Raw genomic sequence first — 1,474 nt, forward strand, 5'->3', positions numbered from 1 at the left:
GGTGGGGCACGTTTTTGTGATGAATCTGCTGTATTGGGAGTGTCATCCTTTTTCTGATCGGACGGTAGGAGTGACGCAGCTACAGACAGGTAAGTGCGAATCTTTTATTCCTTTTTAGGTTCATTCTAAAATTACTTTGACGATAATTAGAATGTTGGAGAGTTATCGATGCTGTAATTTTTGGGGATGTGTTCACTTTTTTAAGGTTGTATGTTAGGCGGTTTATTTCTTTGGAATACAGGATTTTTAACGGAAGTACAGTCACGTGTATTGTGTGCAATTCAATATTTGCGTACGGTGAGGGTGGGGCACGTTTTTGGGTTGGATCTGATGTGGTGGGAGTGGCACGCTTTTCTAGATCTCACGGTAGGCGGGCGCAGCTACAGACAGCTAAATTGAATTATTTGAAACGTAATATGTTCAATGTAAAATTGCGTTTACTTTGATTGTAATGCTTGGGAGTTATCAAAAGGGCACGTTTTTTTAACATAATCTGCTATTGGGGGAGAGTGACAGTCTTTTGCAGATCGCATGGTAGGTGCTACGCAGTTATAAACGGGTCACTTGAAGTTTGTTCACCAATTGTAGGCATTACCTCAGGTTGTTATTGGAATAAATTACTTTCTGTTTGTTTTCCAGGTATGCCTCTCTCTGGCCCGTTCCCGGGAACCAACGTGCTTGCACTGCTTTCCATGGGTATGTATAATGCGTTTGCCGCCTCTGTAGTAAAGCATCTTGTCTGTCCCTTATCTAACGCTTGTATTTTTACTTTTTTTTTCACAGGAATTCACCGGGCCGATCCGTCCTTGGGAAGCGTCATGCAAAGATTACTTCAGCCGGTATGTATGCTGGTGTTTGCGGATCTTTCATAAGACATCTTGTCTGATTCGTATTTCACTAAGACATTTTTTGGGGGGGTTTTACAGGGACTTCCGCGGGCCTGACTATCCCGGGCAGCATCGTGCTTTAGGACCTTTACTCTGTAGGTATTAATCTTTTGGCGGGTCTAAGGTAAGGCATCTAAAGGTAAGTCTGTTTACTTATTTTCGTATTTTGCCTGTATTTAGAATGTTTTGTGTTCGTAAAGGAGGTTTAAGCTTTACAGCGCATTTGCGGTGAATTCTCTTTGATAAAAACTTTGAACGCGGTCAGACAGGTTGGAGCCGCGTTTCCTTTTGCTGGATCGCTATCTGTCTCATGCATGCTTTCACATTCAATTCACCAGGAATTCACACCTCCTCGCTAACGATAGCACACACTCTCAGGCAGACATTCCTTTCATCCAAGGAAGACCACCACCCAAACATTAGCATACGGCTAGACAACAAGAAGATTTCACACGCGTGCTGTTCGTAAACAAGTGTTACTTCTCTATTGTTATTCATTTAAAGTAACTCCCCTTTCCTCCGGTTTGACTGTACTTAAACTCGAAGAGCAGCCATTCGAAAACATTGCTTGGTTCCAGGTCATCCAG

At 42.7% G+C, this 1,474-nt stretch overlaps 1 long non-coding RNA gene across 1 annotated transcript; it reads left to right on the forward strand.

Annotated features, from left to right (window-relative positions):
* Nucleotides 1–499: 499 nt before the first annotated feature.
* On the forward strand, nucleotides 500–1,474 carry LOC146857706 (uncharacterized). Its single transcript, XR_014979606.1, has 3 exons — nucleotides 500–696; nucleotides 784–839; nucleotides 927–1,474. It is a non-coding gene; the product is annotated as an uncharacterized LOC146857706 (long non-coding RNA).

This window comes from Triturus cristatus, chromosome 3_2, assembly GCF_964204655.1.
Source record: "Triturus cristatus chromosome 3_2, aTriCri1.1, whole genome shotgun sequence".
NCBI classification, from domain to species: Eukaryota; Metazoa; Chordata; class Amphibia; order Caudata; family Salamandridae; genus Triturus; species Triturus cristatus.